General features: G+C 43.8%; 1 pseudogene; it reads left to right on the forward strand.

The window, feature by feature from the left end:
- Positions 1-10,342: 10,342 nt before the first annotated feature.
- LOC119314208 lies at positions 10,343-11,358 on the forward strand (annotated as a pseudogene).
- Positions 11,359-14,348: the final 2,990 nt, after the last annotated feature.

Raw genomic sequence — 14,348 nt, forward strand, 5'->3', positions numbered from 1 at the left:
GCTCTGCGTATATAAGGTAGCACATGTGAAAATTTCGCCAACCGCTCCCATTCGCCCCCGACGCCGCCAGGTCGTTCGTCGTCATCGTCGCCGCCCCGAGCCTGTCGTCGCCCTCTCCCCGTCGCCGTCGCCCCACACCGCCGCAGGCGTTCTCCCTATCGCTGCGTGCGCCGTCGCCGGCCTCCTCCTCGTCGCTGTGTGCGCCATCTCCAGCCACCTCCCCGTCGCCCCGCGCCGCGTCCCCGGCTTCCCCTGCGCCGTCGCTGGCCTCCTCCCCGTCGCGCCCCCAGTGAGCTCCCCGCCCCTTCCCATCGATCCCTGTCGCTCTGACCTCGCTGCCGCTGCCGCTGCTCTCTGTGTGTGATAAAATTTTTCATATGTGTATGTATATGCTCATATGTATTTGGAGTTGGCTATGTATGTATGTATATTCTCATATGTATGTATGTATGTATGTATATGCTCTCTGTATATGGATTTGGCTATGTATATGCTCATATGTATGTATGTTCATATAGCATTTTTTCTATATATGAATTATTTTTTTGTTCATGGATATATGCTAAAGAAAACGAGGCGGGTGATAGATGATGATGAGGGGTCGAGAGGGGGATGAGAGGTCGAGAGGGGTCGAGGGGAGAAAAAAAATGTTATCAGGGACGAGGGTCGTCAAGGTGTCGAGAGAGGGACGAGGGGTCGTGAGGGGTACGAACCGGGACCAATACTCTGTGTATATAAGCATGACTTAGAAAGAAGAAGAGGAGAGGAAGAAGAGGAGAAATAAATAAGAAGAAGAAAAAAGAAGAAAAAGAAGAGGAGAAGAAGAAAGGAATAGTGGATAAGAAGAGAAAATAGAATATATTCTATTTTCTCTTCTTCTCCACTATTCCTTTCTTCTTCTCCTCTTTTTTTTCTTCTTTTTTTTCTTTGATCTTCTCCTCTAGCTATTCCTTTCTTCTTCTCCTCTTTCTTCTTATTCTTCTTCTTCTTCTTCTTCTTCTTCTTCTTCTTCTTCTTCTTCTTCTTCTTCTTCTTCTTCTTCTTCTTCTTCTTCTTCTTCTTCTTCTTCTTCTTCTTCTTCTTCTTCTTCTTCTTCTTCTTCTTCTTCTTCTTAATTTTTATCGGGAACGAGGCTGTCGAGGATCGCCGAGGGGTCAAGGGTCGGGAACTAGGGTAGAGGGTCGAGGGTCGTTAAGGGGTTAAGGGTCGAGGGTTTCAGGGTCGAGGGTTCGAGGGTTCTATAGGGTCAAGGGATCGAGGGTCGAGGCTTCCAGGGTCGTCTACGGGTCGAGGGTTCCAGGGTCGTCGAGGGTTCGAGGGGTCAAGGATCGCCGAGGGGTCGAGAGAGGTTTCCTAGTGTCAAAGTATTGAAGAAATCCATGGCTTCATCATTAGCCGGAAGTAACCAGGGCATGACGAAGTCCTCCAAAGTTATTTTGGAATGGTGTCCCGGATAGGATAATTTGCCTTTTTGTATGAATTTCAGCAAAGGCCTTCCAAATAACGATATTTGGAAGGTTCTTGCTGAACTTTGTACCAAAAAGCGAATTATCCTATCTAGGAATCCGTTCCAAAATAACTTTGGAGAGCTTCGCACCATCATGCACCTGTTACTTTCGCCTAATGATGAAGACATGGTTTTGTTGAATCCTTTTACACTAGGCAACCTCCCGCCCCCTCGGCGATCCTCTCGAACATGAGAGGAAGAAGAGGATCGCCGAGGGGTCGATGGTTCCAGGGTCATCGAGGGTTCGAGGGGTCGAGGATCGCTGAGGGGTCGAGAGAGAGATTTCCTAGTGTCAAAGTATTGAAGAAATCCATGGCTTCATCATTAGCCATAAGTAACCACGGCATGACGAAGTCCTCCAAAGTTATTTTGGAATGGTGTCCCGGATAGGATAATTTGCCTTTTTGTATGAATTTCAGCAAAGGCCTTCCAAATAACGATATTTGGAAGGTTCTTGTTGAACTTTGTACCAAAAAGCGAATTATCCTATCTAGGACTCCGTTCCAAAATAACTTTGGAGAGCTTCGCACCATCATGCACCTGTTACTTTCGCCTAATGATGAAGACATGGTTTTGTTGAATCCTTTGACACTAGGAAACCTCCCGACCCCTCGGCGATCCTCTCGAACATGAGAGGAAGAAGAGGATCGCCGAGGGGTCGAGGGTTCCAGGGTCGTCGAGGGTTCCAGGGGTCGAGGATCGCCAAGGGGTCGAGAGAGAGATTTCCTAGTGTCAAAGTATTGATGAAATCCATGGCTTCATCATTAGCCAGAGGTAACCAGGGCATGAAGAAGTCCTCCAAAGTTATTTTGGAATGGTGTCCCGGATAGGATAATTTTCCTTTTTGTATGAATTTCAACAAAGGCCTTCCAAATAACGATATTTGGAAGGTTCTTGCTGAACTTTGTACCAAAAAGCGAATTATCATATCTAGGAATCTGTTCCAAAATAACTTTGGAGAGCTTCGTACCATCATGCACCTATTACTTTAGCCTAATGATGAAGACATGGTTTTGTTGAATCCTTTGACACTAGGCAACATCCCGACCCTTCGGCAATCCTCTCGAACATGAGAGGAAGAAGAGGATCGCCGAGGGGTCGAGGGTTCCAGGGTCGTCGAGGGTTCGAGGGGTCGAGGATCGCCGAGGGGTCGAGAGAGAGATTTCCTAGTGTCAAAGTATTGAAGAAATCCATGGCTTCATCATTAGCCAGAAGTAACCACGGCATGACGAAGTCCTCCAAAGTTATTTTGGAATGGTATCCCGGATAGGATAATTTGCCTTTTTGTATGAATTTCAGCAAAGGCCTTCCAAATAATGATATTTGGAAGGTTCTTGCTGAACTTTGTAACAAAATGCGAATTATCCTATCTAGGACTCCGTTCCAAAATAACTTTGGAGAGCTTCGTACCATCATGCACCTATTACTTTCGCCTAATGATGAAGACATGGTTTTGTTGAATCCTTTGACACTAGGCAACCTCCTGACCCCTCGGCGATCCTCTCGAACATGAGAGGAAGAAGAGGATCGCCGAGGGGTCGAGGGTTCTAGGGTCGTCGAGGGTTCGAGGGGTCGAGGATCACCGAGGGGTCGAGAGAGAGATTTCCTAGTGTCAAAGTATTGAAGAAATCCATGGCTTCATCATTAGCCAGAAGTAACCAGGGCATGACGAAGTCCTCCAAAGTTATTTTGGAATGGTGTCCCGGATAGGATAATTTGCCTTTTTGTATGAATTTCAGCAAAGGCCTTCCAAATAACGATATTTGGAAGGTTCTTGCTGAACCTTGTACCAAAAAGCGAATTATCCTATCTAGGACTCCGTTCCAAAATAACTTTGGAGAGCTTCGTACCATCATGCACCTGTTACTTTCGCCTAATGATGAAGACATGGTTTTGTTGAATCCTTTGACACTAGGCAACCTCCCGACCCCTCGGCGATCCTCTCGAACATGAGAGGAAGAAGAGGATAAAAAAAGAAGAGGAAGACTTCTCCTCTCTTCTTTCTTCTCCTCTTTTTTTTCTTCTTCTTCCTCTTTTTTTTATCGGGAACGAGGGTCGTTGAGGGACATAGATGTAGTGTCATCGTTGTTGATATATGCCCCCTCCCGATAGCTTCAACACGTGGGGGGGGGGTCGATATTACCCCCTCCTTGAAGCGTTCTCGAGGCCACCCCAAACCCTTGAAGCGTTGTCGAGGCCACCCCAAACCCTAGAGAAGCAGCGTCGAGGCCACTAATTAATATATATGATTCCTTACTATGATTAGGTAGCTAGTTCTATGTTTGCCACTAATATATCCATCTGTCATGTTTGAATAATAATTGCCATGTTGTAAATATTTGTAGAAACTATGGACACCGCCCGAGACGAAGCAAAAGAAGCGTTGTTGAGGGACATAATCGCGGAAGGAAGTGATGTCGTCTCGTTGTTTCTCAACGACACCGATGGTCTGGAAGGAGAGGGTGAAGAAGCTGGCTACGGTGACCTAATGCCGCTGCAAGAAGAAGAACATGAGGACGGCTCCGGTGACCCAATGCCGGTGCAAGAAGGAGACCGTGATGACGGCTCCGGTGACCGAACCGAGTCCGGCCAGGTATATATATTAGTTAAGCCTATGCTGACTAGCTGATTGATGCATTCATTGTTTTCGTATGTACATATATTAATTAAGTCTTTGTTCTTTTTTCTAGCCCTCCGGATCGAGCACAACTTCGGTAAAGAGACGAGGCCCGAAGAAAAAGTTGAGCTCGGATGAAAAGTTTGAGATCATAGCAATCGCGCCCGACGGCCAACCGATTGAACCCATTCGAACAAAGAATGCATTTGTTGCTCAGTGCGGGGTTCTGGTTAGGGACAAGAACCCGATAAGAATCCAGCAATGGTTTAAGCCGGCTACAGAAGACCCTGAGGTGTCTTACGTCAATGATATGTAGAAAAATGATCTTTGGACTGAGCTGAAGTAAAATTTCACCCTACCGCCAGAGGATAATCCAGAGAACCCAGTTAAAGAGCAATTAATCAAGTCTTTTGCTCTTAAGAGGATGGCAGAACTATTCAGGAGGTGGAAGAAAGAGCTGAATAAGTTTGTCGAAAATAATGAGACACCAGAATTCAAGGGCAGATATGAGAAGATCAAAGATCTCTGGCCCGCATTTGTGGCCCACAAGACATCAGAAAAGAGTAAGAACATGTCGGTGACAAACAAGCAAAATGCTGCAAAGAAGAAGCTTCACCATCGCACGGGGTCAGGTGGCTACCTCGTAGCTCGGCCTAAGTGGGCCAAGACTGAGAATGATCTGGTTGATAAAGGGATCGAACCAGAGACAATTAACTGGCCAGACCGTTGCCGGACTTGGTTCTTCGGGGCTGGCGGAACCTTGGACCCTGTAACAGGGAAGTGCATTTGGACGAATGATCAAATGGACACACCAGTCAGGAAGCTTAAGCAGTATATCGAAGCAGCGCAGCAAGGGAAGTTCTTTCCAGACAGAGAGAACGACGTGCTCACAGTGGCCCTCGGGAATCCTGAGCACCCTGGACGAACACGAGGCACGCCAGGCTCCATTCCGTGGAAGGTTGGGTTTCCGGAAGCAGGCGGTTACAAATCCCATGAGAGGAGGAAAAAAGTGCAGCAGACCCAAATGCAGGCGCTGCAAGCAAGGGTAGATGCGATAGAGGAACGAGAAGCAAATCGCAGCAAACGTACTGCCGAAACTTCCCCCGAAGCTACCCTGCCATCTCAGCGCAGAAGCAGCGTGGCTTCCACCGAGCTGCTTCAGCCGGAGCATGCCTTGACGGCTCCTACCAGCTATCCCGTGGATGCTATCACGGAGTCTCAAAATTGCCACCTTATGACGCAATGGATGAATTTGAAGGTCAAGGCGGCTATTGGCTTTGTTTATCCTACTGAACCCGGTGCAACTTTTCACTGCCGGTCGATTCTAGAAGGATATGCTAGGGTGATGGTGGATGAAATAATGGAGGGATTTGAGGACCTCCAGCTTGACCACTCTAACGGTGAAGGGGAGACTCGGCTGGTGTCTGCTCTGAAGACTCCATGCCTATGGCGGAAGGAGCTCATCAACCTTCCGAACTTGACGCCTCCACCTCCTCCTCCTCCGGCGAGGCAGGGCACTCCGCCTCCTCCACCGCCTCCTCCTCCGGCGAGTGACGATCAGTGCCCTCGGTCGGATCCTTCTCCGGCGCGTGGCGGCACTCCGCCTGCGCTTGCGCGCCCGAGCAGCCAGCCTCCTCCTTCTCCGCCTCATCAGCAAGGGCGGAAGAGACCTGCGCCGCTCCGGCAGCTGCTCCGGCGCGTCGTACTCCTTCTCCTCTGCCTCATAAGAAAGTAAAGAAGACAACCGCTTCGTCTGCTCGGCCGGCGTCTAGCAGTACAACCAGAGGCGGGAGGACATACAGATTCGGTCCTTCTCTGAAGAGTCCACAGAAGTTACCATAAGAGAGGACCCCGGAGGAGAACGCGAAGATCGCGCGAACCGAAGTGGATGACAGGTTTCAAGGGTTGAAAGCAAAGAGACATCCACCTCTGGAGGAGAAGGTAGATCCGGTGAAAGTGAAGCGCACTCTGGCTGCCCTGGCAAAACCACCCAAGTCTCCGCCGAAAGGCAACTATGAGCATATTATTGCAAAGACATGGGCCGAAGCGGAGCGGTAGGGAAGTACAGTCAGTGATCAAAGGATGAAAGAACGACGAGCAGCTGGGAAACAAATTGCCCAGCTCGGCGAACAAGTGAAGCAATCGTGCCCCCCGCTCAAGGTGCCTAGCGACATCGTCGATCCGAGGATGGTGCCCGGTTATGGCAATGTTGACTATTACCTGCCCGACGATGTACATTATGATCCCATGGAGGTGCAGATACACAGATACGAGTACGGGAAGCCTCTCGTCTAAGATGAAAAATCTTTAACAACGATGATGCGAAGATTACATGATTGGTACTTGAAAATATGCAGAGAGTCTGGGGGAGGAGTACTTTGTATGCGAGAGTTAAACCGGAGCATGACCTCGTTGGAATTGAACTGTTGCCTATTCCATTTGAGGAGTTCTATCAGTTTTTCAATCAATTGGCCCTCGATAAAACAACGATCACCTGCTACTGTCTGTAAGTACTACTACTTTTGTCATTAAGTCTCTCTATATAGCTCATCTCTTTCATTGCATGTATTTATAATTATCCTCACTATATTATGCAGATTGAAGATCGCCGAATTGAAGAAAAGACAAATTGGTGATATTGGGTTTGTTAACACATATCTCATAGATGCAACTGAGGTTGAACATCGCATCAAAGATACCGAGGCCAACTTGCTACGATCATTCAAAAAAATGAAAACAAAGATATAATACTCTTTCCTTACAACTTCAAGTGAGTGTTACTGTCTTGTGCATATTCGGTTTCCCTTATATATTAGTCCAGGTTATAGTAATGTAATTGATGATTTATGCATGCGTGTGCAGTTTCCACTATATTCTCCTAGAGATTAGGCTTGAGCAGGGAGTAGTAACCATCTTGGACTCTAAACGAAAAGATCCCCAGGAGTATGCGGACATGACTGAAATCCTCAAGAAGTAAGTTAAATCGATCATTATCCACCATATCAGCAACTTTGTTCATTTCCTAATATCAAGTAATTGTTTTCTTGGTCCGGCAGGGTTTGGAGAAAATTCACCAGAAAAGTTCCGGGACTGCCGAAGGAGCTGGAATTTAGACAACCGAAAGTAAGTACTATAGTAGCATGTTCCGTGCATCTCCTAGTGATTCAAGCGCTAGTTTCATCAATACCATTTAGCATTCTTGCTTATCAGTTTGATTGACCTCTATTTCTTGTAAAGTGGTTGTGGCAGGAACAAGGGAATGATTTCTGTGGATACTACGTCTGCGAGTCCATCCGCCACACGACCTGTGAGCGGGGCGGGTACTCTGACGAACAATATGAAGTACATAAATAACAACATTCACAATTTTATTTTATTACCATCATTTGTGTTGAGTTTCATTCATTCATATATATATGTATTGACCCCCTTCTTCAAATTAGATGTTTCGGAAGCGGGATGAACTCCTAGCTCCAGCTCGCATGCGAGCAATTCAAGAGGAATTGGCGGCATTCTTTCTTGACCACGTGATCGCTGAAGACGGAGAATACTATGTGGACCATGAGTCCGTATGATTATATTTGTAAGAGATAATTATTGTATATATGTAGCCACACTAGTAGAAAAAGGGCCTTCAGTCCCGGTTCATAAGGGCCTTTAGTCCCGGTTCTGGAACCGGGACTAAAGGGTCGGTACTAATGCCTATCCCTTTAGTCCCGATTCAATCCAGAACCGGGACTAAAGGGCGCGGCCACGTGGAGCTCCACCTTTAGTCCAGGTTGGTAACACCAACCGGGACTAAAGGGAATTTTATGAATTTTTTTGAAAAAAAAAATTTGAATTTTTTTTGAATTTTTTTATTTTCAAATTTCTGAATTATTTTAACCTCTAGTCTGTAAGCACCACCCCTCATCACTTCTCAATTTATCCTCTAATCACCCCTCATCATTCCAAATCATCTAACTTCCCGAACGGTCACCCATCCTCCCACTCCCCCAGCCTGAGCATGCTTAACTTCCGGGTTCTATTCTCCCTTGCCTCAATCCTATTAACCTTCAGGAATTTTGCTTGAGCATGAAGTGAAACATTTCATAGTTTTATTTTGAAACTATTGTTTTAAAAAACAATAATTATTTAGTAACACTAATATTTCTTGAATAATTAGTTTGACCATTGTTTGACCACAGTTTGACCACAATTTGACCACAGTTTGACTAGATTTGACCAAAATTGAAATAACAGAAATAATTATTTAGTAACACTAATATTCTAGAATAATTAGTTTGACTATTGTTTGACCACAGTTTGCCCATTGTTTGAATTTTTTTCGATTTTTTTCACTCTAGATCTTAAAAGCCCGTAACTTTTTTTATTAGGTTTTTGAGGATTTTGAAAATGTTTAACGGGGTTCTGGTTCGTGCCTCAAACCCAGACTAAAGGTCTAATCTTTAGTCCCGGTTTGAGGCACGAACCGGGACCAATGGTTGTGGGCCAGGAGCGAGGCCCATTGGTGCCGGTTCATCCCACCAACCGGGACCAAAAGGTCCAGATGAACCGGGAACAGGGGCCCACGTGGCCTGGCCGGCCCCCTGGGCTCACGAACCGGGACCAATGCCCCCATTGGTCCCGGTTCTGGACTGAACTGGGACTAATGGGCTGACCCGGCCTGGACCAAAGCCCTGTTTTCTACTAGTGCCGGTAGTGTCGGATAGATATACGAGAACTTGTTGTTCGACCAATCTCTCGGAGAAGAAGAGGTGGTCGATATCACTTCTCTCTGTATGCATATATGTTCATGACGATCTTCTGTTTCCTTCGTTTGCTTACTAGCTAGTTAGCGTGTCTAGTCCTCTCTATACGTATGTATAATACGTAGCATCGACCAAGCACGGACATAAGAGAGGACACTTCTCTCTATTAATTATAGCTAGCTAACACAATATATGAAACACCTAAATTAACCCCCCAAAACCCCCAAACACCCCCCTTTCAGAAAAAACAAAAACACCAACCACAGAAATGCTGACGCGTGGATGCCTATTGGTCCCGGTTGGTGCCACCAACCGGGACCAAAGGGTCTCCTGCCTGGGCTCCGCGGATAGGCCACGTGGAGGCCCATCTGTCCCGGTTCTGGATTGAACCGAGACTAAAGGGACATGGCATTAGTACCGACCCTTTAGTCCCGGTTCCAGAACCGGGACAAAAGGCCCTTACGAACCGGGACAACAGACCCTTTTTCTACCAGTGTACCATTGTAGTAGTGGTGCATATACATACGCGCACAACAACAAAGTAATATAACTATATATCGAAATAATTCATACTCGCTTTCTCCCTTATATAGTTGGTGGTGTCAAATTCTTGCTACTATGACATGAAGGCTTCATTCAGACCAGTGATGATACTTTGCGCAACATAACTGGGAAAGTAGAGGCACTCTTCCATATAATGAAGTTTATAATATATGTGTTTATATTGTACTATAATTGTTTGAATAACTTAGCATATGTTCAGATGTATGATATCTGTAATTTAAGCGCTTGAATTTTACATATAAACATAATTTTATTAATAAATATGTACCCATATAATAGCTAGGCCGTGTAGTTGCACGGGTAGATGACTAGTGATTACAATCTTGTTTGTGAGAAAGTCAAGCTTATCTAGTTTACACGTAACAACTTGTAGAACATTACAAAATTTATGCTTGCTAATAACTTCTAGAACACTACAACACTTGACATGTAAAAGGAATTTGATGAGTCATGGCCTACTAAAGCAAGTTACATTACTAGTCTTATCTATCTTAAGAGACCACACAAGATTACAAACTAAGTACCGTGACAGCCATGCTTATCTAGTTTATGCGTAACAATTTGCAGAAAATTACAAACTTAGTTTCAGAAAAATAGGCAATCTAGATTACTGTTTGATCTATAAAGTAAATAAGATGAGTCATGCGTGTTGTCACACCTTTTTGGTGGTGGAATGATAGTGCAACAACAAGGAAATTTAATCACCAGTCCAAGAATACACTTGTAAGTGGTGCCACCAAACAGAACATACCCAATTATGATTTTGAGAAGCATCCAAGCACTTTCCACACAAGCAAATGCCAATTGTGAAAGAGATCATTCCATGGCAGCTATAAATAGCCCCGTAGCGTGACGATCATCCTTCCTCATCCATCATTCTCATAAGTAGAGCGCATCATTTAAGCCAAGCAAGCTGTGGTCAATACAAATCCACCATGAAGACCTTTCTCATCCTTTCCCTCCTTGCTATCGTGGAGACCACCGCCACAACTGCAGTTAGAGTTCCAGTGCCACAATTGCAGCCACAAAATCCATCTCAGCAACAGCCACAAGAGCAAGTTCCATTGGTACAACAACAAAAATTTCTAGGGCAGCAACAACAATTTCCACCACAACAACCAGATCCACAGCCGCAACCATTTCCATCACAACAACCATATCTACAGCTGCAACCATTTCCGCAGCCGCAACTACCATATTCGCAGCCGCAACCATTTCGACCACAACAACCATATCTACAACCGCAACCACAGTATTCGCAACCACAACAACCAATTTCGCAGCAACAATAACAACAACAACAAATCCTTCAACAAATTTTGCAACAACAACTGATTCCATGCATGGATGTTGTATTGCAGCAACACAACATAGCGCATGGAAGATCACAAGTTTTGCAACAAAGTACTTACCAGCTGTTGCAAGAATTGTGTTGTCAGCACCTATGGCAGATCCCTGAGTAGTCGCAGTGCCAAGCCATCCACAATGTTGTCCATGCTGTTATTCTGCATCAACAACAAAAACAACAACAACAACAACCATCGAGCCAGGTCTCCTTCCAACAGCCTCAGCAACAATATCCATCAGGCCAGGGCTCCTTCCGGCCATCTCAGCAAAACCCACAGGCCCAGGGCTCTGTCCAGCCTCAACAACTGCCCCAGTTCGAGGAAATAAGGAACCTAGCGCTACAGACGCTACCTGCAATGTGCAATGTCTACATCCCTCCATATTGCACCATCATGCCATTTGGCATCTTCGGTACTAACTGAGAAGAAAATAACTCTAGTACTAGATATACTAGTACACATCCCGTGCGTTGCCACGGGCTTTTTCAAATTTGTACTGATTTCAAACACAATGCATGTGAAATTTGACATGTATAGAAAAGATAGACAGTAAAAAATGAAAAATAGTTGAAATCCACTCCACTTGCAATAATTTTGATAAAAATGTAATTAGCCGACTTGTACTATGAGATCTGATCCACAAAGTAGAAAAGTGGTACAAAAAACATACACCCTCCACCCACAAGTACTTGTCGGAGAAATGGATTATCCATTCTCTGAGAAGTATTTCTAGACAGAGAGAGTACAACTATTTGTCGTGCACTTTACTTTAATTGATGGATATCACTTGCATGCCTTTTTATGCTTAAGACCAATAGTCTCACAAAGCATGTCCATTGTTATTGTTCAATAATTGAAGACCACACTTGGGAGGATTTTGTTCCCTCAGAACAAATGTTCGAAGATACTACAACCAGAAACTTGATTGCATTATGAACTTGCGTGGAAAATTATTACATATGAAATTAGGCACTTGGTGGTTACCATTTAGGAACTACTACAAAAAAACACATTATTCCTACCATTTAGTAACCATTGCTGCATAAAATATTTCAACCCTTTCCCATCTACTATTCATATCTCAAATGATTTAGGACAGTCCGCATCTACTTTTCCTGGCTCAAATGGATTGAGGTCCGTCCAGCTGCACTTAACTTTTAGAATATTTCTTCTTTCAAGGTCATGAAAACAATCATACAGTAAGATCAATGGTGATCATAAATGTCATTTGTAATTAAGTGATACTACATCCATCCGGAATTACTTGTCGCTCAAATGAAGCTAGAACATGATATTATTTACAATAGGTTCTCCTCTCAGCATGTAACCACTCCGCCGACTATTGCACACAAACTTTGGCGTTTCTCTCCTCACAAAAACATAAGAGCTCTCAAGGCAACACGGTGAGTGTCTATTTCTTATGGATATCACAACTGTTGTAATATGACATGTCGACACATTTTCTTTTCAATGGAGTGGTGTCTAGCCCACACAAATGCAACACTTTTAAAGAACTAATGCTCTTGTTATCCATAGAGCTAGAACAAATAAACGGATTGGGAAGAACTAAATGCAACACTTTTAAAGAACTAATGCTCTTGTTATCCATTGCATACATGTAATCCTTCTAGATATTTTGCTTCTAATAAATTTGCAGTATGCTTTTAACCTACTATTTTAGATCTCCCATAGAAAACACGGAATCATGTGCTTTGGTCACCGTGCCGAAAATAATATACCATACATAAAGAAATGGAGGTAGTATAACATTATGATCCTCATGTAGGCCTTGTTGACTTTTTGTTACCACTAACTCACTCTTATTACATGGATGAAAAATGATTCTTCTTCTTTCTTAGATGGATGAAAAAAGACATTGGGGAGAGGATGTAGTGGAACTGGGAACGCTATGTTCAGTAGCACAAATAGTTACCAGCTTTAGCATGATCTGGGAAGGTCCAAGTCTTGAAACTCTTCGACACAGTACGCAAAGTTGAATGCCAGCCCGTAGTGACAACATTTAGTACAAGCTCAATTAAGAAGACAACATATTAATGTATTGACAATTCTAATCCTGCCAATAAATGTAGACCTTCATTATTATTCACCCAGGGTCTGTTTATGTTTTACCTGTGAGGCATTACATTTGTCGTCACTTTAATGTTTTTCTTCATGCAAAAAAATTGCCTTTTTATTTAGTCATATACACTGCTGCTAGTCGACTCAGCTTAATGCATACAATCAACGAGAATTGCTTTGCATGCCATTAACTAACTATCACCAATAAAAGAAAGCTTTTGCTTTGGAATGCAGATTTTAGGCTCAAGGACATCCAGCTCTCGGCCACCATGGTACAAGAGATGCTGAGAGTATGCTCTTTAGTGTATGAGAAAGTGTGAAATTATCTAGGGAGACTTAGTAAGTTTTTCTCTGCCATAGTGTTACTCCAATCAAAATCAACCTATACGGTATATAAGGCAAAATGTCATATGAATTGGGATATCACAAGCTGATGTTCTTTGATAGTACTGTAGATGGTAACCCTGTTGCATGTAAATTTGGGCCTCTGTGTAATCTGGACTTCAGACACTGAATGCCGATTTCAGGGATGATGATACGACGTTTTGAGCAGCATTAAGCACGGACATTTTTTGAGCATCTATAATATAAATGCCCTCAATAAAACGTGTCAGATTTAATAGGTAATAGGGCAGGTCTGCAATAATAATATCGTAACAAGCTTCAACATTGCACACGCAACTTTTTTTTCTAAACAAAAAAGGTTATATAAAGATGATACAAATACGACACCGAACCCTAAAGCAGAGCTCTTAAAAGTAAATAAATAAAAGGAAAGTGGAATGTGATATGCTTAAATGAGGGTTGAAATACACTGAGAGCAGATTGTTACCCTTGCTCGGATTTAACTTTTTTTCAAAGAAGATCGCCGGCACTCAGATGGGCAAGCCCAAACTGGTTCAAGATTTAAACACACTGAGTACCTTTGCCACTGCCTCGCCCTCCTGCTCCAGCAATATCAGCCATGGACTGATCATCTCAAAGATATATACGGCTTCTATGGTGTATGCAAATCTTAGGCTTATGAACAAGATATACTTGGTCAATAATACAATTTATCGTCCACTTCACCCTCAAGCTTAAGTAGAGTAGTAGACAAATTATCGTAAACTGCAGTGAGTAGAATAGTAGACAAGTTACCATTGTCCTAGTTATGCATGCATGAGACGAGACGGATGGATGGATTTTGTGTAGATCGGATGTTGTCTGATGCTTGCTCTTGCAGTAGCAACTATGCTTGGACAACAACCTGCTTGTTCATGTGGTCCTGCCTCCTGCAGTGGATAGAAATTACGAATATAAGTTTTACATTCGCTGTGGAATCGAAGCAGGAAGAGCTGAACCAAGTTTGTATATTTTGTGCCTGCAATTCAATAGTAGTAAGTAATACATTCAATTTTTATGTTGCTTGAGAAAAAAGAAAAAACAGAGAAACAATAAAGTTATTCTTGCCTTGTTGATCTGAAAATATACAACCCCCATTT

Source organism: Triticum dicoccoides, chromosome 6A (assembly GCF_002162155.2).
Source record: "Triticum dicoccoides isolate Atlit2015 ecotype Zavitan chromosome 6A, WEW_v2.0, whole genome shotgun sequence".
Classification (NCBI taxonomy): Eukaryota; Viridiplantae; Streptophyta; class Magnoliopsida; order Poales; family Poaceae; genus Triticum; species Triticum dicoccoides.